At 43.0% G+C, this 23,752-nt stretch overlaps 1 protein-coding gene across 1 annotated transcript in view; it reads right to left on the minus strand.

The window, feature by feature from the left end:
* Nucleotides 1-23,752, minus strand: part of CNTNAP2 (contactin associated protein 2) — a 2,014,778-nt gene that overhangs the window by 469,219 nt on the left and 1,521,807 nt on the right. The window lies entirely within an intron of this gene.

A 23,752-nucleotide genomic window follows, 5' to 3' on the forward strand; every position in this document is an offset into this window, starting at 1 on the left:
GTTCTCCAAAAACAAGAGCAGAAAAAGCAATATATTTTGCCTAGTTCCAAGGGAAATATATGCATAAGAACAAAGAGATTTTAAAGCTATTAAAATAAAAGGCTCTAATACAGCTATTATGCACATAAGGATATGAAAAATATATGGAAGCTTAAAAACAAGCCATTAGCCCAAATCAATAGCCTTATTGATAGGACTTTTAAAGCTGTAATAGCTTGTCATAGATGGCTGTCCCCACTAATGGTAATATCAATACAGTTCAATAATGAAAAAGATTCTAATAGCAGATATTGGGGGAAATAAATGAAACTGTGTTTGCTTTAGGATGCAGGCAGGCTAAGAAGAATCCATTTTAGATTCATTTAAATGTATTTATAACAGGAAACAAAGGCAACATCAGACAATCTGTTCTTCCACTCAATATCTAAAGTTCTAGCAAGCTAAGATTGCCAAACCAATAACACTGCCTTACTAATTGCAGCATAGCTTGTTCAGTCATTCCTGCTGGGGAAAAAACACCTATGATTACAGACCTATGGAATATGGTGTTCTTTATGCAAACAGTCCATTCCTACCTTTATGACCATTATTACCATTTTTTACTTATCACTACCAAGATGCTTACTAAAAAAATGGGAATGTATATGGAAGCTTGGCATGGAGTGGATAAGTCATTGCATAAGAGAAGAACACATTTATCTTTTTTCATTGGCTGGCCAAACCTAGTCAGCACAACCCTCTCAGTTCTCAGCAGCTCAATTTCATTTGCTTAGCTTTTTACATCCTTATAATGTCAGCACTGAGCCTAAGGGGACTTCTGCATAGATGGTTCCTAGCACTACCACTCAGAAGTCATTGTGCAGCTTTCTCCCCACCCCCATAATAACAATGGAGGCTTCCCCCAGCCCCTCTTTTAGTCCCCACTTGGAGGGGAGACAAATGTCAGAAAACAAGTGGTGGTAGTGATGGTTAAACCTCCCCAACCTGTCTGCAATGGTCCCAATCTGGATTGGAGGCCCATATGCTTAGTTTAGAGTAAGTATGAAAGAGAAGATCAGCTGTATGTTACCTATGTAACATATTGTGTAGTTTGACTGTAACCTGCCAAAAGCTATCCATTGAGTCTATTGTTATGTTGGGATCTGGGTTTCTTCTGTTCCACGGTGTGAAGATGTAACATTGGCTTTTGCATCATCACTGACTAAAATGAAGTTTCTTTATGTCATAGGCTTTTCTAGAACCTGCTGCAGTGCTTGCCTGATGCTGCTGGGACTTTAAACAGAAATAAATCACTGCTTGGGTCAAATTCTGCTCTCAGATGCGTGCATGCAACTCTCCCTTGAGGCAGTGAGGAAATGCACAAACACATCCGAGGGCAGAGTTTAGTGCTCTGTCATTTATTATTGAGATGATTTCAAAGATTCCAGATTTGTGGCAGGAATTGTTCCAAAGATACTTCTTCCCCGCTGAGAAGCACACAGTTCATTTGTTCTGTTGCCTTTACTGCACGATTGCACTTAATTTATTCTTTGGCTCAGCATGGCATGGATTTTGTGTGCTTGTTCTCATGAGGAATAATTTCAATGGTTGTTTCAATCATGTGTGCTGTGGTCTTGGGCTACTGCCTTCTCAGTTACCTGTCCAAGTGGAATTATTTAACTGCTTTTTCTCTGCATGTCCTTCACACAGAGGTGAGGGTTGAGAGAGCACTTCAGATCCCATATTATCCAAGGGATTATCTGGTCCTGGGATCAGAGTAGGGCCAGATGGTGCCCGCCAGGTCCAGATTTGTGTAGGAGATCATGCAATGTCATGGCACCACCATACAGGGCATTCCATAAGGCACTGAGCTCCCCATCTGTCTGTTTGTATTCCTTCCCAAATGACCCTTACTGTTACATTACTCCTGCCAAAAACAAAAGACTTCTCATGCCATCTCAAAACCGCGTCTTTGATCCCTGCATGGATACTCTAGGCCATAATAATCCCCTTGATTATTGCAGGCATGTTACTGCATTAAAACCTTCTCACTAGGACCTTTATAAATTGGATTATCTAGAGGGAGAGGGACTAGCTCATGCTGTCTGAGTGCATGGAAGCAGCCCCCCACCTCCCTTTATTGGAAAGTTTATAAAGAAGTAAATGCAATCTTGGCTACAGTTTCAAATCAGTTACTCTGCAGTTGTCTACACTGAAATAAGAGATGAGGCTTCATTTAAAGATAAAGGCTTAAACAATTTGATGACTTTGAAGATGCTGGCTTCCTTGGGGATCATAAGAGGTGTGGAACCGTATGATACCATGTGTCCAGTTTCTGCATAAAACAAGTACAAATTAGCTTGCAGTCATGGAAACATCCCTCTTTAAGAGGGCATAAGCTTTGCCAACACACTGTCTGAATAGATCATCCCAGTTTTAGGCTGATGGGTAACTACTGCAGCTTTTCCATAAAGAGAGATATGCAAGATATCATTTCTGGTGATGGCTTGTGATGTACACATCTATCCACCTGAATCAAATGTTACTCATCAGTTTATAACAAACTGGCACCTGCACAGGCTTAGCTGATGAATCATTTCCAGCATACTCTAGGATGTACAAGAATTTTGTCTCGGTTTGAAAAACAGCCAAACGTGCCTTGCTTGCATCCCCAAAAGCAAGTATGATTGCATTGTTCGGGAAAAGCTCACACATTCTTGAGCTTGTGAATGTCTTTGCAAAATGCGCCCTTTTTGAAAAATGCACATTTCTAAATGCACATTTTCCAAAAAGAATGCAGTTTCGTGCTTTAATCAAAGTGTGTGTGTGTGTGTGTGTATCTGGGGAAGTGTACATTTGGGTGTGTACTTTAAAAAAATGCACATGATTCCTGCTTGAAAATGCACCCTTTTCCTGTTCAGAAAAAAAAAGAGAATGAGGTGAACTGCGCATCGAGATGGAAAATGGAGAACTATGATGAGCTTGTACATCACTTGTTCTCCCATCCCTACTATGATCATGGGGTGTATCTGAGTTTGTTAGAGACAGGTCAAAATAATTCTGAATTACATTTTTAAAAATCCCCGGATGTGGCTCCTAGCCATGAAATTAATATAATGTGTTGCTTGGCTACAGAGTTCTTACTGAAAATGGTTTGCTTCTCTTGGATATTTTACTCAAAGTGTAGCCTCAAAATTTGTATCAGAAAGTTGCTTTAGAAAAGAAATTCCATTGGCAACTATGAGCCTTTCTATACGAGGCTTTTATTGCATGCTTGTGATTGTTCACTCATGGTAGTTTACAAGTCCTTTACATGACATCATCGTCGTGACATCATCATCATCCTCCAGGGCCTCTCCCATGCTTTGCAACCATTATCACATGTTTTTCCCTAACGAGAAAGTCTGATATTATTTCAAAATGGTGGAATGAGAGTCTTGTATAATTGTGCAATTCTGCTATACCACAGCACCATCTAATGGTTGTATAATGAAACATAAAGAAAGGCAGAGAAAGACACCCCCTGCCCCCGAAAAAAGCACATGTAAAGAAGCCTGTCTTAATCCCGCAAAGAATCCAAAAGCAGAAGCCTCGGTAAAAGTGCAGGATAAAAATATCCTATGTTTCTAGAGAAGGACTTTAAGATTTGGGAAGCAATTTTTTCACACTTCAGAAGATACAACAGGGTAGGCATGGAAGCAAAGCACCTTCTTCAGTCAACCTGCAATGTGACTGCCTGGCAACACATTCAGGAGGGTATATCGAAGATGATAGCCCTTCGATTTCACAGCACCATAACCTTTGAGGTCTGAGGAAGACACCATTTCTAGATGGTGTGAAGATCTGCAGATTATGATCGAGATCTAAAGAGCTACTTTAGGCATGCCCAAGATTTTTGGCACACCCAGTGGGATTGTAGATTTTTTTTCTCTGACCAGCAGGCCTGCAGGCTATATAATTCATTGTTTCGGAAGGCTGTCCTAAATTTCAAAAGCAGTTTGCCAACTAGCACGGGGCATGTGGGGGACCTCCTCTTCAACACGTGCCCAAAGCTACTTGGACGTGTTGAATGGGGAGGGGCCAGAGCTCAGTGTGACAGAGCACACACTTTGCATGCAGAGGGCCCCAGGCTCGATCCCTGGCTTCTCTAGGTAGGGCTAGGAGGGAATCCTGCCTGAAATGCTCAAGAGCTGCTGCCACTCAGTGTCGACAGTACTGGACTAGATGGAGAAAGAGTATTACTCAGTATAAGACAGCTTCCTATGCTAACTAGTTGCATAGTTCTTTGGATCATGGCCTATGCTCTGCTGGCTGGGGGTTAGTCCAACACATCTGCAGGGCACCAGCTTGGAGAAGGCTGGCTGACGTGCACACTTGGTTTGCAACTCCATCTAGTCAAAGAGACAGGCGTTGAGAAGAGGGTTGGTGTGCTGGATAGGAGCCATGTATATTCTATTCGGCTTTCAGATGAAACATGGAGGATTGTTTTCATTTCTGCACAGGGAGTAGATTTTATTAAAACACAAGTTCCAGGGCAATCCCACATTGTCCTCCGAGTGAACCCATTTCACAGCGGATCCCTGGGAGTGAAAACTGTTGAGTTTCAGGCCGTGGTTATTTATAAAACACAATCCCACAGTGCAAGGCATGTTAAAATAATGCCAATACAGCAAATCTAATGAGCAGCACTCTGCCAGCAGCCATTATTCCCTTGGCTTTTGGAAGCTCTAGCTTTGTGAATGTGGTTGCATACACTGAATTCTGTAATTTGCTCCCCCTTAAGAACAAATAACAGATGATCTGATCTATTCTGTTTCAAAATCCCTAATCCACCACAGAAGACAATGGCTGAATTGAAAGGAAGTGTTTAGGAGTAATAATTATATTAACAGTAAGAACATGAACAATGAATGACACAATAAAAGAAAAAAAAAACCTAAATGCATTTTGCCTCTTCACTGCTAGCCTGATTTAAATGCATGTATCCTATTACACCCCTTCATGGATCACCGCCTTGTTGTGGCGAAGGGGCTTGCGTAACTCAGTGAAGCCATAAGCTATGCCATGCAGGGCCACCCAAGACGGACAGGTCATGGCAGAGAGTTCTGACAAAATGTGATCCACTGGAGAAGGAAATGGCAACCCACTCCAGTATTCTTGCCAAGAAAACCCCACGGAACGTATCACAAGGCTAAAAGAGATGACGCCAGAAGATGAGACCCTCAGGTCGGAAGGTGTCCAATAAACTACTGGGGAAGAGCAGAGGGTATTTCCAAGTAGTGCCAGAAAGAGTGACGTGGCTGGGCCAAAGCTGAAAGGACACTCAGCTGTGGATGTGTCTGGTGGTGAAAAGAAAATCCAATGCTGTAAAGAACAATATTGTTTAGGAACCTAGAATGTCAGATCAATGAATCAAGGTAAGCTGGAGGTGGTCAAACATGAGATGGCAAGATTGAACATCGACATCTTGGGAATCAGCGAACTAAAATGGACAGGCATGGGCGAATTTAATTCAGGTGACCATCATATATACTACTGTGGGTAAGAATCCCTTAGAAGAAATGGAGTAGCACTCATAGTCAACAAAAAGGTGGGAAAAGCAGTACTGGGGAACAATCTCAAAAACGACAGAATGATCTCAGTACGAATCCAAGGCAAACCATTCAACATCACAGTAATTCAAGTCTATGCCCCAACCACTGAGGCCGAAGAAGCTGAGGTTGATCGGTTCTATGAAGACCTACAACACCTTCTAGAACTAACACCAAAAAAAGATGTCCTCTTCATCATAGGGGATTGGAATACTGAAGTAGGAAGTCAGGAAATCACCGGGATAACAGGCAAGCATGGCCTTGGTGTACAAAATGAAGCAGGACAAAGGCTAATAGAGTTTTGCCAAGAGAACATGCTGATCATAGCAAACACTCTTTTCCAACAGCACAAGAGGCGACTCTACACATGGACATCACCAGATGGTCAATATCGAAATCAGATTGATTATGTACTTTGCAGCCAAAGATGGAGAAGCTCTATACAGTCAGTAAAAACAACTGGAGCTGACTGTGGCTCAGATCATGAGCTGCTTGTTGCAAAATTTCAGCTGAAATTGAAGAACGTAGGGAAAACCACTAAACCATTCAGGTATGACCTAAATCATATCCCTTATGAATATACAGTGGAGGTGAGGAATAGATTTCAGGGATTAGACCTGATAGACAAAGTGCCTGAGGAACTATGGACGAAGGCCCGTAACATTGTTCAGGAGGCAGCAACTCAATCCATCCTAAATAAAAAGAAATGCAAGGAAGCAAAGTGGCTGTCTGATGAGGCTTTACAAGTAGATGAGGAAAGAAGGGAAGCAAAAAGAAAGGGAGAAAGGGGAAGATATACCCAACTGAATGCAGATTTCCAGAGAATAGCAAGGAGAGACAAGAAGGCCTTCTTAAATGAACAAAATCAAAGAAATCGAGGAAAACAACAGAATGGGAAAGACTAGAGATCTCTTCAAGAAAATCGGAGATCTCAAGGGAACGTTTTGTGCAAAGACGGGCATGATAAAAGACAAAGAAGGCAGGGACCTAACAGAAGCAGATGAGATTAAGAAGAGGTGGCAAGAATACACAGAAGAACTATACAGGAAAGATCTTAATGTCCCTGATAGCCATGATAGTGTGGTCACTGAACTTGAGCCGGACATCCTCGAGAGTGAAGTCAAGTGGGCCTTAGGAAGCATTAGTAACAACAAAGCTAGCGGAGATGACAGTATTCCAGCCGAGCTATTTAAAATCCTAAAAGATGATGCTGTTAAAGTGCTGCATTCAATATGCCAACAAATCTGGAACACTCAACAGTGGCCACAAGACTGGAAAAGGTCAGTTTACATTCCAATTCCAAAGAAGGGCAACGCCAAAGAGTGTTCAAACTACCGCACAATTGCGCTCATTTCACATGCCAGCAAGGTGATGCTCAAAATCCTACAAGCTAGGCTTCGGCAGTATGCGAACCAAGAACTACTGGAAGTACAAGCTGGGTTTCGAAGAGGGAGAGGAACTAGAGATCAAATCACCAACATTCACTAGATCATGGAGAAAGCAAGAGAATTCCAGAAAAGTGTCTATTTTTCATTGACTATGCTAAAGCCTTTGATTGTGTGGATCACAACATACTGTGGCATATTCTTAAAGACATGGGAGTACCAGACCACCTTACCTGTCTCCTGAGAAACCTGTCTCCTGAGAAACCGAGGGTCAAGAAGCAACAGTCAGAACCAGACATGGAACAACCGATTGGTTCAAAATTGGGAAAGGAGTACGACAAGGCTGCATATTGTCAGCCTGCTTATTTAACTTATATGCAGAGTACATCATGAGAAACGCGAGGTTGGATGAATCACAGGTTGGAATTAAGATTGCTGGGAGAATTATCAACAACCTTAGATACACAGATGATACCACCCTAATGGCAGAAAGCGAAGAGGATCTAAAGAGCCTCTTGTTGAAGGTGAAAGAGGAGAGTGCAAAAGCTGGTTTGAAACTCAACATTAAAAAAACTAGGATCATGGCAACTGGCCCCATCACTTCCTGGCATATAGAAGGGGAAGAAATGGAAGCAGTGACAGATTTTATTTTCTTGGGCTCCAAGATCACCGCAGACGGTGACTGTAGCCATGAAATTAAAAGACGCTTGCTCCTTGGGAGGAAAGCTATGGCAAACCTAGACAGCATAGTAAGAAGCAGAGACATCACCTTGCCGACAAAGGTTCGTATAATCAAAGCTATGGTTTTCCCAGTAGTAATGTATGGCTGTGAGAGCTAGACTATAAGGAAGGCTGAACGCCGAAGAATTGATGCTTTTGAACTGTGGTGCTGGAGAAGACTCTTATGAGTCCCCTGGACTGCAAGGAGGTCAAATCAGTCCATCCTAAAGGAAATCAACCCTGAGTGCTCATTGGAAGGACAGATACTGAAGCTGAAGCTCAAATATTTTGGCCACCTAAAGTGAAGAGAAAACTCTCTAGAAAAGACCCTGATGGGAAAGACTGAAGGCAAAAGGAGAAGGGGATGACAGAGGATGAGATGGCTAGATAGCATCACTGATGCAATGAATATGGACTTGAGCACGCCCCGGAAGAGAGTGCAGGACAGGAAGGCCTGGCGTGCTATGGTCCATGGGGTCACGAAGAGTCAGACACGACTGAACGACTGAACAACAACAACAACAATCCTATTATAACACACTAGTCATTAAGTTAGAGGCATGTAAGACATTAAAAGAATCAAGTATTTGAAGTACTTTTGGCAAAGGAAGGATGCAGATTCAATATATTAGATCTCTGATGCAGCAGGGGATACACACAGAGCAGCTGGGGTTGAGTCACATGTATGCCAAAAGAAAGTTAAAACCTTGTTAATCAGCTGCTTGGCGGGGAAGGAAGGAGGGCTGACCCACCCATGAAGCAGGGCAAGGACAAGGTGCCCATATCAGGTGGCAGAGTGGCAAACTGCAGTGCCCCCCCTCCTGCCAAGTGGGCCTACCACCGCTGCTGCCCCGGCTTCTCCAATGGGTGCTCTAGAGAGCCCCACCAGCTGCTCTCCTGCCATGGCATTTGCTGCAGCAAGACAGTGGGTGGTAGGGCCCTCTGGAGCAGCCGCCTGCCCTCTGCTTCCCTCATCAAGAGCTACATGGCTGGTAGAAGTGGCGGCGGAGCTCTTCCAAGACCCAAGCATGCATTCTTCCAACCTGGTGGCTGTCCATAGAGCCAGCATGGCAGCAGCAAAGGTAAGGGGGGGGTGCAGGACAGGGGATGGGGGCATGATATGGTGGCAGGGGAAGGAGTGTGATACAGCGGTGCATGTTTCTCCTGCTTCAGGCAGTGAGAAAGTTTACACTGCGGCTGGAAGGAAGTGCGGCATGGGTTGATCAGTGAGATTAAAAGGGCTACACATGCACAATCCTGGTTGTAGCTCAAGAGGGGAACTTTGTGTGTGGGATCCACAAAGTGGGACCCATCCAGCTACGGATCCACATCTGGAAACCAGCTTCTCTGTGTATAGCCACTAGCTGGATAATGGCATCCATATATACCAAGGATTTCACATGTAGCATGATTGAACTGAAACTGGGAATTATCATTTAAGTCCCAGACCAGCACTGGGTGGCCTTGAACAAGTCACTTCCACACAAATGCATTTCAGGGTGATTTGTGCTCTAAACAGAGGGGGAAATTGTCTGCAAAACACGTTATGAGGGGAGGGAATCCCATTCCTCTTTGTTAGCCCACAGAGAAGATCAATATAGGAGAAAGAGCTACTGTCAAACCAGAATATCAGCAGTAACTCTAAATCCTCATAACAGGAAATACCTCTTTAATGATGCACCAACAGAGGAGAGGACATAGAAAGTAGTACTTCCTATGATATTTCCCATTAAACTTCCCATTTCCTCACCACTGTATTTCTCATCAGGGCTATATAAACACCTGAAGTCACATTTTCTCATCTCTGAAATTCACTCTGCAGGATTGTGAGATTGATTAAAGGGGATCACAAAGTATTTTAAAAAATAGAACTTTGGTGGAAATTAGTAGCAGACTATTATCCAGTGTTACATAGGTGTATCTTACATCCCCCTACTGTAGACTGGAATTTTATGTTCCCCGCCAAGTTCAGGTAAAGGAGATTATTATAAATATTGGATGGGGTGGGGCTCACTTGGGATGGCCTCAGGCAAGAGTTATAATAAATATTATATGTAGTATATTTGATCTGCTTATTATATGACTATTGCATTTTAGCGTATTGAGTAGGATGCTGCACAGCAGAAAAAACCAGGGGCGTGTTTCCATGCTATCAGCTTCACTTTGTTTGCAACTTTGTTGTGATGTTTCCCCAGTTGCATCTTCTCCTTTTCCTGCTTCCAGAGTCCTTAAACACCCGGCTTATCATTGCTGTAGCTGGGGGCTCTGTGCTGTTTCCACTGAGCTCTAATCGAATTATTTTCTTGATAGCTGGGTGGAGTCCACTGGATCCTACAGGATCCTACAGGATCCAGTGGAGTCTGGATTAGGTCTGATTACCTCATCGGTGTTCCTGCCTCCTCAGACATGTTTCCAGGACAATGGAAGGAGAAGCTAATGGAGGAGTACAGGATTTTTAGAAAGGAATCAGCTTTGCTGTGAAGGGAGGCTTCCTCCCTCTCCCCCCTTTCTCCTTTTCTTTGAAAGTCCAGATGCACCTGCATTTCAGGAGCAAGCCTCATTGAGCACAATGGGAGTTACTTCTGAGTAGACACACATATGCTTGTGCTGGGAAAGGGGGGAAGAACACAAAGAGGGAAACCAGCCCCCATTTTAACCCAGAGGACCTCATTGACCACAATGGGAGTTACTTCTGATGAGACAGTAATGGGTTTGTTGTGGGAAAGAGACAGAAACACAAAGACAGAAACCAGCCCCCATAACCCAGAGGATATCTATAAGGAAGCTGTGAGGTACTTTCTTCCTAAGGCAATTCATCAGAGCCTCGTAATCCCACTTGGTCGCTTAATCGCACTTAAGGAATTGGGCTTTAATGTGTGTCATTTCAATTGAGGGGGAATCTCTGTAAGTTCTGATGTGGGGATTCAAAGGCAAGCCTCATCAACTGCAATGGGAGTTACTTCTGAGGAGACACTAATGGTTTTTTTGTGGGAAAGAGATGGAAACCAGCCCCCATTTTAACACACAGGATCTCTATGTGGAAGCTGTGAAGGAGTTACATCCTAAGGCAATGGATCAGAGCCTTGATGTCGCTCTTGATCGCATTTAAAGAATTGGGCTTTGATATGTGCCATGTCAATTGAGGGGCTTCTCTATTATTTCTGTGGTCATTGAAAGGGCAAGCCTCATTCAGCACAATGGGAGAAAACACCCCTTGACTGGGGTCCTGGGCTGGGTTCCAGTGCTTATTTTCAATGATGTTTTAAAAGTTGGTCCCTCAGCATCATGCTCCAAAATGGCGATGAAACATCTGGAAAACAGGGAGGGAAAGGTTTGGGTCACTGAGGTCAGACTGACACACCCACAAAGGCTGGGCTACATGCCTCATGGGCAGGACTATGATACTGAACCCAGTATGGTTGTGGAAACAGGTCAGTAATAGAGCCAAAGGAAGCTGGAAAAGTCGGACTATAACCAGTCGCAGAAGAAGCATTTTTTCTGCATTAAAATGCAGCACTGGTGCTGAATGGCCATGATGTTATGGAAACACAGAGACCTCACCATGCAACCAGGTTGGAATAAATCGCTGGTGGAAACACAGCCCTGGCTTTTAGTACTGAATCTCTGAGGCTTGATTTACATGGACAAGCAGAAATGTGGTGGCAATTGAAACTGAAACTGCACAAAAATGGCTTCATATGGCAACCTTATTACATGGATCCATCATCCCCACCACAAATCTTTCAGCAACTTCAGTACATAAAAGCAGGAATGGCAACACCAACAGAAGCAACAGTAAGCTGAGCACTGCTCAGAGTTCCCCCTCACTTTTGAAAAGTCAGGGACCACTTTTAGGCTTCAGAGATCTGTGCAAATTTCTCCTTGATGTCACAAGCCATAACCTTTGGAAGCCAGACTGTGTCCCTTTGTAGCTTTCTATACACTATTCAACAGCTCCACAAAGCAGAGCAATCTTGTTCTATTCTTGTTCATACACATTACATTTCATCTGGGGATTCAGATGTTTGAAGACACCACTTAATCACTTTGACTTATAAATGGCGCAGCCTTGAATAAGAAGTGTGTAGGCAGTAGCAACAATGACAACAAACAGAGAATCCTGGAAGCATTCCCTTTGATACATACCTGAAAGCAACAGCTCTTGCTACAATCATCAATCATGTAGGTCAAGGGATGGTTATTTTCTGTTGGTGTGAATTATCTTCCTCAGATTGCCAGCTCTTGCTGTAAAGTGGGTTCCTGTGTATGAATTGCTTGTAGGGCACAGAGAAAGTTGGCCCATTTGGTTTCTTAGAGTTATAGTGATATAGTAAGCATACGCACCTGCTGAATGGCACCTCAGGAACTGAATGTGCCATATGCCCAAATGTAGCTACCGTTCATGTCATTGACATATGGAAACCATCAGGTTTGAGAGCTGCTTGTCACATGGAATGTGCACACCAGCAATGGCCAAGAAAGTGGTGGTAGTGAAGTAGAAACTCTCCACATGGCAAGAGGCTCCTGCACATTACAATTAGGGCTAGGTGGAATTCCTTGGTTCCAAAGCATGAGTCTTTCAAGATCTTAAGGTAAGCTGCTTTCAATTTTCCATGAATGCGGAGTGGATTGTTGAATATGAAATGGATTCTGTAATCCCATTCAGGAACAGAGCCAAGAGGGGGACTCCAGGCATGGATAACAGCATGAAGTAGGTCCTGGGTCTAATCCAGAATTTTTTTCCTGTCTATCAGAGCTAGGGATGTATGGATTCCCCACCATCCATTCTGGTGGAGAATCTGCAGGGGGTGGGGGAGGTGATCTGTTCCTCCCCCTCGGAATCCTCGTGGATCGGCTCTGCAAGGATTCCACAGAGCCAAGGGCTGCTTACCTGAATCAACCAGAGCCCTTTGCCTCCGCACTGATCACCATTAAAAAAAAAAAAAAGGCAATCGGCAGGATGTCCCCATAGACTTATACGCAAAACAGAGCTGTGAATCTTGCTTATACGTCTATGGATACATAGACTTATATGCAAGATTCACGGCTCTATTTTGCGTATATGTCTATGGGGACATCCTGCCAATTGCCATAAAAAGAAAAAGAAAAGGTGATTGGCACAGAGGCGAAGGTCCTGGTGTAACAAGCAGGTATACCGTCCTGTGCGGAATCCTCCAGGAGAGGAGGTAAGTGAGGCCGATCCACCGTGGATTCCTGAGACGGGATTCCAAAGAATCTGGCCTCATTTGAATCTGCGGCGGATTTCTCTAACATCCCTAATCAGAGCACAGCATCTCACCTGGGAAGGGGGAGATCTTCATGACAATGGAATGAGAAGTGCATTGGAATATTATCCGGATTTTCATGGAATCGGCTTTGGTCCGTGTCACGGACACATGAAGCAAGAAAAGCTGAGTACATTAAAAATCTTAAGCTGTACCTTAAAAATCTGCTGTATTAAAAATACAGCTTTAAGCTGCACCTTAAAAATACCTTAAGCTGTACCTTAAAAATCCGCTTGTCATGGGTCACACAGTGCTTGAAAGCAACATACTTCCGGGTTGGGTGTGGGGAGTAGGACTGAACATCATCAACCCAGCAGGTGCTGCTCAACCAATGAGAGAGGCTTGTTTCCTACCACTGTCCAAGCTCCTCCTGGCTACATTATTATCCCTGACAGCATCTGAAAGCTCCCCATGAGAGCACCCCACCAGCACAATTTTGCCCCATTCCAGCCAACAGTCAGGGAGTTACAGCTCCCACCCCCTTTCTATTTTTCCAGGATGTAAATACAGGGATCAAGCCACTTCACCCACTGACAGTCTGCAGACTGTGTTGCCCAGTCATAAACCCCAGGGAATAAATACAGTGATCTACCTGTTTCACCCATTCTCCGTCTGCAGCCTCTGTTGCCTGCCCCCCCCCCCGAATCTGTAGCACCTTTTTCCCACTGAGAAAATTGGAGCTGTGCTGTTTCAAGTACTAGCGGCGGCCAGGGGAGTGGGAGCCTGCAGCCCCAGTATTTCACTGTATCAGTAGGATGATACAGTGAAACTTAAAGAATGCAGAAGAGGGAGGAGAGGAGGCAGGCAGCAGCAGCAGAGGGAGGCAACTCCAGCCAGCCCTTTCCCTCCATGCAGAAAAGCAGTGAAGTGGCCCAAGCATCAGAGAAAGCTCTCAAGGGGGATGGGCTGGGAAATGGAAACTAGTTACTCCCACTGGCATAAAAAGAAGTACTGCACGATTCTGAAGGCATGGAAGAGCGCTGTAGCACTTTGATGAGTTGGAAAGGCAGGCTAGTTACTCTAGTTACCTAGTTTACCAAGGTCACAGCCAGGTGAAAGACATCCCTAGGAATGCCCAATCATACTGAATTTAAGGGGGAGGGATGGGCACATAGCAGCTGAACTGCAGGAGAGCTGAATTAATGAGAGAAAAAAAGAGTAAAAGTACTAGGCAAAAGTGCGGCTTCCCCACAGGTAAACCCTGGGATGGCTACAGACTGGCCATACTGTCATGTGCTGCAAAGGACCTCCAAATGGTCTCAATTCACAGCAAATCACCCATGAAGGCAGGCCCTTGGTTTCCCTGACTGAGATGGATTTTGACACCCTCTCTAGTTACAGCCTGTATGCGGAGCTGCATTTCTAGCAGCCTTCCACATAGGGCTATAATGCGAAAATTACCCCAGCATAGTCATGAAATCTTTCCCACTCCATTGTGTAATGTCTGATCTGATTTTACAACATTACCTATGTGTGATTGCAATAGATAGATTAAAAAAAACCTCCATATCTATATAGGAGTATGGTATTTTATTTTATGAAACAGAATGCATTTTGAAATGATGAAGAGAGTTGAAGCTGGGGGTAGCAGTTGGGGGTGGGAGAGGGAAAATCTTTACAGAGCCAGAAAATGACAACTTTAATTTGCCATTACTTTCTTTGCTAAGAGTGAAGGTGTTAAAGAATGATAATAGAAAGCGTACATTGTACACCAGTGAAGTGCCATTGACAATCAGACTGATTACATTAGATAGAAGCCTTAGCTCACAATGCCCTCAGCAAGGCCCAGGTTACTACCACCTGGGCTGAGCTGACAGCAATCTAAGAGAAAGATCAGTTCCTTCAATAGAACAGAGAAGTTATTTTTAGCTCTGTTTTTTTCCTGATTACATTCTGCACAATCAGATCTCTTAAAGCACATGCATTTGAGCCCTGTGTGTAAGTTTTGTATGAGACAAAACTGATACCTCACCATAACATGGGGTGACCAGCATATGTATCTCAACATTCTCATGAATAACTTCATAGGTGCCTATTAGAAATCTTGGAAAGCTTTTATCTCTTTCATTTGGCACCTAGCCTCCTGCCCTTCACCATGTTCCTGTGGGTAATTGAAGAGGACTAGACATGCCTCTTAGCTAATTTAAAATTTAACAGAAGCACTGGAATAAAATTGTTCCACTTTGTAGGTGATTTAGTCTCCTACAATCTCCATTTAATCTTTTTCAGATATTAAATGGGACCATGGCTTGCTAGGGATTAACTCCAGAACCTGTTTCAATAGATCCTGGCCTATGTGTAGTTGTTATTTTACTGCTGAGAGGACTTGAAGCATGGGCAGAATGCCTTTCTGTCATTAGTGAGCATTTAAAGCCAGCCCACATATGTATAAGATGAAGGGGGAAGGATCTTGCATGTCCCATGTTCATTATAGAAATTAAGCACTGGTGCTTACATATCAGAATGAGAGATAGGATGTATATCTAAGGAAGCCACTTGGCCCTAGGCACTCTAGAAACTGGATGGGGCTCTCTTCAGTGTTAAATCTTGATGTGAAATCATAAATATTCATTTCAAGAATTGTACCCTGATTCATAGCATCTGGAACCACTGGATGTACAACTTAAGAAAAATAAGGACTTCTAAAGGATTTCATCAGAAGCAATTGAGTGAGCTCTGACCCTTCCCCCCAAAAGTTTATGTCACAATAAATGTATTAGCCTTTAAGAAGCCACAAGACTGCTGACAGACAGACATAGAGATATATAAACGTAGTTGTCCCCAGCTCTACAGATGAACAGCACAATCCTATTCCTAGGTAAGACTTTAAACTGAGCATTGAAGCCACAATCTATCAGATTGTTTGTTACTTGGTACTATACTACAAAGCAAATAAGTAACAGAGAAAGGGCCCAGAAAAAGAAAGGTACTGCGGGACCCTTAGCAAGCCATTGGAACTATACATTTTGATTACTCTATATATTATAAATTAATGAATATCAGATTAATAACAGCTATATTAATAAGATAATATAGAGTAATATTCACCATCACATCATCTGGAAGCCTTATAAAGCCTTAGTTTTGGGGTCTGACAAGCTTAGCAGTTTCAGTTAAGGATATTTTCAACTTGGTGATATTCTAATTCTGATATTTTTTGCATGTGGTCTTAAACATGTTGTGACCCACCACAAGTTCTCAGTATATGGAAGGTGCAATTTCACAGAAATAGATATATCATTATTATCAATAGCAGTTAGTGAGCTTTCCTTGCTAGGTGCCATTTCAATATTTATTCTTTTGGTTTGTTGTTCTCAAAACACTTCCTAAAACATTCATTTTTTCACAACTTCTGCATTATTCAATAGCAATGTGAATAGAGTCATTGCTTGCCTAGATTTACAGTCAGAACCCTAATTTTAGGATAGGAGACACTAGGCTGAGAGAAAAAAAAGATTGAAATGAGAGCCGACAGGCAAACTAGGAAGTAATGCTGATCTTTTCCCAGAACTCCTTATGTTAACAAAAACCCAAGTTCTGCATCTAGAGATAAATGTTAATTTTGATGAGACCACCATCCATTTAATAACATAAGGTGCTCCAGTATTTAAGCTTTTCTCATAGATGCAAATGAAATGGGTTATAATAGAGATCTAATATAATGAATCAACATATTTCCTTTGCCAAAAGTACATGATTCCTTTGAAATTATTGGAGTCTATTTTGTAAACAACTGTGCTGGTTAATAATACAATTTCCTTTGTTTTTAAAGAGTGTTTTTATATGTTAGTAATTAGGGTCAGCCATTCAGATTTGTAAATGTATGATGTATGCTTCTTATCCTTTCCTTTGAAAGTGAGATTTAGGAATAATTGTAGGCTGTAGAGGACTCATCAACCATCACAGGAAGTGCATGTGGATTTTTGCTCTTGTTCTCTGGAACCTCAAGGTGACCAATATTTTCTAGAGCAGACTGTGAGACTGATTCCATTGGCATGACAAGTGTCAAAAACACACAGATAAGCTGGAACTCTCTGCCACTCCTATCATGTTCCAAGTGGGATCAGCTCTGATGTCACACACACATTGAAAATCAATCCCTAGTTGTTCCCATATCTACAAATAGATCTTAGTGAATCCTCTGAATAACAGTACACACAGCTATCTCAAACAGAAGACTCATAAGCAGATATACTTTTAGAGATATGTGAGATATAAATAATATATATAGTATAAGGAGCTATCTTACAGTTCTGCCCTCCATGACTGGCAGAGGCCTTTCCTTGTCTTGTCCCTGATGTGAATTCTGAGACTACTATTTAGTTAGTTAGTAGATTTATATCCATCCTTTCTTCCATCTTGGAACTCAAGGTGGTGAGCATAGAGTTTCCAGGTGTCTCCCACCTAGGCACAGACTGGACCCAGACCTGACTAGGAAAGCAGTTGCCCATAAAGCATTGCATGTGCAGTGCCCCATCACATTTAAATCACTTACTGCATGCACCAGGACATATGCATGTAATATTAGCACAAGTAGTGGTGGTCTAGGCAAGTGTGCTGCTTGCATGGTAACACTACATGCATATGTGGCAATAGCATGTGGAATACTTCTATGGGTATTCCACATATTTACCTACCTGGATCTAAAGGTCACAATCTGAAGACCTTCTCCAGGTGCCCCCCAAATAAGGTGAGATAGGTGGCTACAAGAGGTAGGTGGCCTTCTCAGTGGTGATGGCCCATTTCTGAAATGCTCTTCTCCAGACAACCTGCCTGGCATCTTTGTTATGCTCTTTTCGGCACCGGTGAAGACCTTTTTATTTTCCCAGGCATTCTAGGAACTGTTTTTAGTGTTTTAGGGCCTTGCACTGTTTTCCTCCTGTTGCTGGTTTTATTTTTGGTTTCATCATGTTCTGTGGCTATTTTTATCCTGTTTTTATCTGGCTTGTTTTATCCATGTTACCTTGTGTTTTATCTTTGGAACTGGTACACCGGCCAGAGAACTTTGGTTATTGGGTGGCTTAAAATGCAGTGAATTAATGAATTAATAAAACAAGTGCATTAGCCCTGTAAGTGTCACATGTATATAAGGGTGGAAACAATAGAATTCTGTTCAAATTAAGACATTTCACAATAGCCCCCTAAGGTGTCTGCTTGTTATGTTTGATCATCCTGGTGGCAGAACAGTGTTGAAGGGGTTGTCTTGAGTAATATTTCTACTGCTTTTGGGGTAATGATTTCTCACACTTATGCTTTGCATTGATGGTTTGAGGAGGGGAGACAATGAGCCACATTACACAATGCCTTAAGCATCCATTTCTAATGGGAACTTTCTCCTTTTTGTTGCAGGTGATGCCTCTCTGGTTCACTGGTAGACCAGGTAGGGATGTACGAAAGTCACTTACCTTTTTGCAGGGGTGATTCGCGGTGGGGGGGAGGTGCAGAGCACCTCCCCCCAAAATCCTAACCTGGCCGGCTCCGCTCCACAGCAACTCTGCGGAGCCGCCGGCCAGGTGCATTTGGAGGCATGTGGAGCCTGCGGACGCAAATGGCGGTGGCTACGGCAGCTGCCACTTGCGTTCCTGCTTTTGGCCGTGATAGGCTATGTAAATATTTATGTAGCCTATCACAGCAAAAAAACAGGAACGCAAATGGCGGCTATGGCGGCTGCCATTTGCGTTCCCTTTTTTTGCCGTGATAGGCTACGTAAATATTTACGTTGCCTATCATGGCCTCCGCAGGGACGCAAATGGCATCCCTGCATTAGCTGTGATAGGCTACGTAAGTATTTATGTAGCCCATCACGGCCTAAATGGGGAAGCAAATGGCGGCCACAAACGCGGCCGCCATTTGCAAAGCAGCGCGAACAGCACCAGGTAAGTGCTCCATTTCGCACGCCTTTCACGGGGTGGTGGGGCAGGGGGCTTCATTCCACCATGGATTTCGGGGGGCTGAATGCATTGGCATTTGGCTTCACTGAGATCCGTGGCAGAATTCTCTGACATCCCTAAGACCAGGTATGAGTATCTTTGAAAATACCTTGCTGGAATTCTGCCTTTCTGATGCTTGTTGTGGTTTTTTTTTTGTTGTCTTAAGCATCTCTATATTGACACTGCTCATCAAAGGGCAAGGGATCTCTAAGCAGTGGGTACAGCTAAAACATTATGTTTGTTCATGTGCAAATCAATTTGCAGCAAGCAAGTTTATTGATTTTTCTGTTCCCCTGGCCTAATCAATACAGTCCCTTTTTAAATATATATATAGCACAAACAGTATGTTGCAATCTTTATCTTTTGCTCTGCTACAAAGATTCCTTGAAAAAGCACTTGCTGCCCTCTATTTATGCTTTTTAAATCAAGCTATATTTGGGTTAAGAAAACAAGCAACAAAACCATTCCTACTCATATTTTGACATTCAGGGAGATGGCACAACTACGTATAAGTAGTATATTACTAAAATAATCAGAATAATGTGAAAACAACTCTCTCTCTCTCTCTCTCTCTCTCTCTCACACACACACACACACACATACACACACACACATACACACACACACACACAGAGTGTTTTTTGGATATTCTCAGTTCTCTGAATGAAGGTATGAAATAACATCTTCTACATGCTGCCTCATATATGCTTAGTCCCTTCTGCCTTGGATTCCTTTCTCAAACACATACATCAGCCTTCCCCAACCTGGTGCCTTCCAGATGTTTTGGACTACAACTGTCATAATCCTTGATCATTGGTCATGCTAGATGGGGATGATGTGAACCATAGTCCAAAATATCTGGAGGGTACCAGGTTGGAGAAGGCTACTTTATTCCTTTGAACCTTTGGCTTAACCCCTTAAGCTGCATCCACAGCTTAAATGAACCCTAGGTACATGTAATTGTATTTTCTTGCACTGATCCTGTGTTACCTGTCTCTTTCTCTCTCTCCTTCCACCCCCCCCCACATCTAAATTTAGACTGTAAGCTCCTTGGGGATGGGGACAGGCACTTGAGACAAGTAATAGTAGTAATAATAAAGACCACAGTGTACAGTTCTTTGTATAGAAATCTAAAAGAAAAAAGGAGAGAAGAGGAACAAACCTTATACTGGACAAAAGACAAAAATAAATTTCCTGTACATCCCTAGAAACCATCTCTACAAATAAAATATATAAATATAACTGAGTTGAAGAACAGCCAATGATGAACTGACATCATGGCTAGTTACTGGGGCAAACAATAGGTTTTGGCTTTCACTATCATGCCCTGTTCCTGAGCTTCCAAAGGCATCTGGCTAGCCAGTGTTGGAAAAAGCTGGAATGATGGTTTGACCCAGCAAGACAATTCTTATGTACTTCTGCTCCATTATTCTGCTCCACATATATGACATAGAATCATAGAACAGTAGGGTTGGAAGGGGTCTATAAGACCATCAAGCCCAACCCCCTGCTCAATGCAGGAATCTAAGTCAAAAGCATTCCTGACAGATGGCTGTCCAGCCTCATCTTGAATGCCTCCAGTGTGGGAGAGCCCACTACCTCCCTAGGTCATTGGTTCCATTGTCATATTGCTCTAACAGTCAGGATGTTTTTCCTGATGTTCAGCCGGAATCTGGCTTCTTGAAACTTGAGCCCATTATTCTGTGTCCTGCACTCTGGGATGATTGAGAAGAGATCCTGGCCTTCCTCTCTGTGACAGCCTTTCAAGTACTTGAAGAGTGTTATCTTATCTCCCCCCAGTCTTCTCTTCTCAAGGCTAAACATGCCCAGTTCTTTCAGTCTCTCTTCATAGGGCTTTGTTTCCAGTCCCCTGATCATATTTGTTGTCCTCCTCTGAACCCTCTCCAGCTTGCCTGCATCCTTCTTAAAGTGTGGTGCCCAGAACTAGACACAGTACTCCAGATGAGGCCTAACCAGTGCTGAATAGAGGGGAACTGGTACTTCACAGGATTTGGAAGCTATAGTTCTATTAATGCAGCCCAAAATAGCATTTGCCTTTTTTGATTTCCAAGATCTTTCTCACTTGTAGTGTTGTTGAGCCACGTATCCCCCATCTTGTAACTGTGCATTTGGTTTTTTTTTCCTGGGTGCAGAACTTGGTATTTATCCCTATTAAATGTCATTCTGTTGTTTTCTGCCCAGTGCTCCAGCCTATCAAGATCACTTTGAATTCTGTTTCTGTCTTCCAGGGTATTAGCTATCCCGCCCTATTTTGTGTCATCTGCAGATTTGATCAGCATTCCCTGCACCTCCTCCTCCAAGTCATTAATAAAAATGTTGAAGAGCACTGGGCCCAGGACTGAGCCCTGCGGTACCCCAGTGCTCTTCAACATTTTTATTAATGACTTGGATGAGGAGGTAGGGCCCAGCACTAACATTTTCTGCTATAACACTTCTTCCATGTTCCCAAAATGTTAGAAACAACATGAAAAGTGTTTGCCAACCCCATTTAAAAAACCCCTGAGCATGTGCAGTTTTGCATTTTAAACTCAATTAAATCATAGCACCATCATGAGTACCGGAATCAAACGAAGTTTGCTTCTGCACTTGCTGCTTTCTGGGTGATCATTTGGGCTGCAAGGCCCTGGGCTTTGGCCTCAAGGTCCAACCACAGCTGTGCCACTGAACAGGCAATGGATTTAAAACTAGGGATGCGCAAGGATTTTGTTCAGTCTGCTTTTGGAAGGGAACCAACCTGATCTGCGCCAGGACTAACATGCAGATAAGAACATAGTTATCTTTCAGATTTTGCACTTCTTCAAATTTTGCAGTGCAGTTCTAGGCTCAAAATAACGTAGCAAAATCTGTATAAAACTGTATTTTATGATACATTTCGGTATGGGTGGTTTGAGAGAAACTGTGTTTAGAAATGCATGTTTTGTGAGAAAAACATTCAAAAAGATGTATTTAAATGCATACTGAAATACAAATTTCTGTGTGAAATATCTGTATCTATCTATCTATCTATCTATCTATCTATCTATCTATCTATCTATCTTCATGGATTAATGCGCATAAATGGGATGGAATGGAGATATGCAAAACTGACATGGACTGGAAATAGACTGATTTAGAATAGACTGGTAGAAAGTTCCAGCTTATCTGCCCATCCCGATTTAAGACTCTTTTGTCTCTTTTCTTCCAGTAGGTGGTATCGTAACACTGTCTATACATGATTTGCCAGGAGTATAACAGAAATGTGAGGGCACATGAATATTTTGGTTAAGCCGAACCAAGCATTTGGATCATCAGTGCTAGACTCCTAAAGAAGGCAGGAAGCTTTCCCAGGGCCCACCTCTCCAAGAGGCCCCTGAAGGCTTCTTTCATTCTTGCCAAGGAATTTAGCAGAGGAGGACGAGCTTCTGAGGGGCCAGATGTTCTCTCAATGGATGTTCTCTCAATGGTCACACCTCATTCAGCCTCATGCTCTGAACACATTTTGTAGTGCAACTGATGCTTCAGATGCTGTCTTGAAGTGATATGTGGAGAAGCAAACACATTTTCAACACTGGAGGATGAAAACAGCATGAAACTAGAACAACATATACACAGAAAAGAATACCTAGACAAGTTAGGGTGAATTCCTATGCATGTTTAGATATAAAAAAAAGTCCTTTCACTCTCAGACATGCTGTCTTGGGGAATGTTGGTCCCATTAGGACATTCCTGTTATTAAATATTATTAGGCTGCAATTCTATACTCACTTACCTGAGAATAACTCCCATTAAACTCAATGGGACTTACTTCTGAGTAAACATGGATAGGATTGCAGTGTGAGTGACAGAATTACAGATGAGTGAATCTGCTAATTTCAGTTCTGTTCAGTTTCTCATTTTTCTGACCTTCAGCTTGGCCCAGTTCTGTAACTATCTACGAATGTTAAAAGTCTGCATGAAAATTTGTATGCATTTTTATGTACATTTCTAATATAAGCATTTTTGTGCACAGGTTTTCCAACTATATGCATATTTGCACACACGCTTGGCCAATGCATGCATTTTGCAAGCTATTTGGACTATAATAATGTGCATTACTTCCACTATTGTACATATTTTTGTGCACGTTTTACCACAGCATATGGATTTTTTGTGCACTCTAGCACTAAATTCAGGAATGTGTGCATTTTAGTACACAACTCTGTTCTAGTTTGTTCTTTGGTTGAGCAGGTGCAAATTTGGTAAATTCACAGTAAAAATTGGACATAACAAATTTCTCTCCTGATTGATTATCAGGGTTGGATCAGAGCCCATAGAGCCCCAAAGCAGTTCTGATTCTGAGGAAGAGATAGAAACCATGGGAGAGGGACCCGCGCGCTGTTCAGACATGCCGCCGGAGGGACAGCCCCTCCCTGCTCACATTCCTGAGAGTGGTAGCGACCCTGGCAGGGAGGGGGATGGACAACTGGAGCTTCGGGACGCTAGGCGCCAGGACAAGCGGGAGATGGAGGGTGCAGAGAGGAGGCGCTCAGCCCACTTGGCGTGGCATCAACAGCTGTGCCCCGATGCCCCACAGGAAAGTGGTGGACTTTTGCCTCCTAGCCCTTAAGTTCAGAGGCTTCCCGCCTTTTCCCTCCAAATGGAGACCAACTGATTCCCTAAGGCTAGAAACCTCTGGTAGGCAGCTCTCTTAAGTTTCCCTCATTAGGCTCAGGCAATTAGCATCTGAAAGCGTCATTAGGTTGAATGGAAATAAAGCCTTGGAAAAGAGCCCTATAGTCTGCGTGTTGATTCTGGCTACTTGAGGATTTCAGAAGGCAGCAACGGCGCTCCTGACACTGACCCTAGACAGAACTCGGCATTGG

Source organism: Heloderma suspectum, chromosome 5 (genome assembly GCF_057233095.1).
Source record: "Heloderma suspectum isolate Gila_16-S chromosome 5, 16-S_ref, whole genome shotgun sequence".
Lineage (NCBI taxonomy): Eukaryota > Metazoa > Chordata > Lepidosauria > Squamata > Helodermatidae > Heloderma > Heloderma suspectum.